The 738-nt window shown below is 52.4% G+C and overlaps 1 long non-coding RNA gene across 1 annotated transcript in view; it reads right to left on the bottom strand.

Moving 5' to 3' along the window:
• LOC110293571 overlaps positions 1 to 515 on the bottom strand; it is a 12,538-nt gene extending 12,023 nt beyond the window's left edge. The window contains exon 1 of the long non-coding RNA XR_002377818.1: positions 465 to 515. This is a non-coding gene — a long non-coding RNA (uncharacterized LOC110293571). The remainder of the gene's footprint in view (positions 1 to 464) is intronic.
• Between the last annotated feature and the right edge of the window lie 223 nt (positions 516 to 738).

Raw genomic sequence — 738 nt, 5'->3', positions numbered from 1 at the left:
TCTCTCTCTCTCTCTCTCTCTCTCTCTCTCACACACACACACACACACACACACACACACACACACACACACATACACACACACACACACACACACAAACAGGCAAAGAGACACCTTGTTCATGCATGGACAAAGCTATCTTATGCCTTAGGACCCATCAAAATCAAATCAAATCCAGGCACCACAGCACACGAGGAGGAAGACAGGCTGATGTGAACCACTTTGCCACCCACAGACCTGTTCTCTACTGCACAGCAAGGTGGGACACAGCATGGACAGAGGATGTCATCCAGGGCCCCACCAGCCCCATGGCCAGCCTGCAGCAGGAGCCATGACAATGTGTGAGTATGTAGTAGTCAGATGGGAGAGAAAGAGGAGTAGAGCAGTTTAAGGATTAAGGAAGATGGAACTGAAGACTCATGAGTGGACAGAAATAGCCTATTGTGAACAGTGAGCTCTGTCACCTGGGGCTTTAGTGAGGTCCCAGTCCAAGCTGCCACTGGGGGCCATGTCTGAGTCAGTGACTGCGCTGTGTCGGGGGTTGGGGATGAGGTCCGTGGCTCATATTATGACGAGGCAGCATCAGGGTAACACATGGATGTCCAGGGACTGTGCATAACTGGCCACACCCCTCACTGGATGAGGCTCTGGAGAGCTGGCCCTATCTCTCAGTGGTGGCCACACTTCTACACTTTGCCTGGACAGCAGAGCAAAGCTGACCTTGGTAGCAGAGGCAGA

Source organism: Mus caroli, chromosome 4 (assembly GCF_900094665.2).
Source record: "Mus caroli chromosome 4, CAROLI_EIJ_v1.1, whole genome shotgun sequence".
Lineage (NCBI taxonomy): Eukaryota > Metazoa > Chordata > Mammalia > Rodentia > Muridae > Mus > Mus caroli.
Note: the sequence above shows the minus strand (reverse complement) of the source record. Positions and strands in the feature narration are given on the sequence as shown.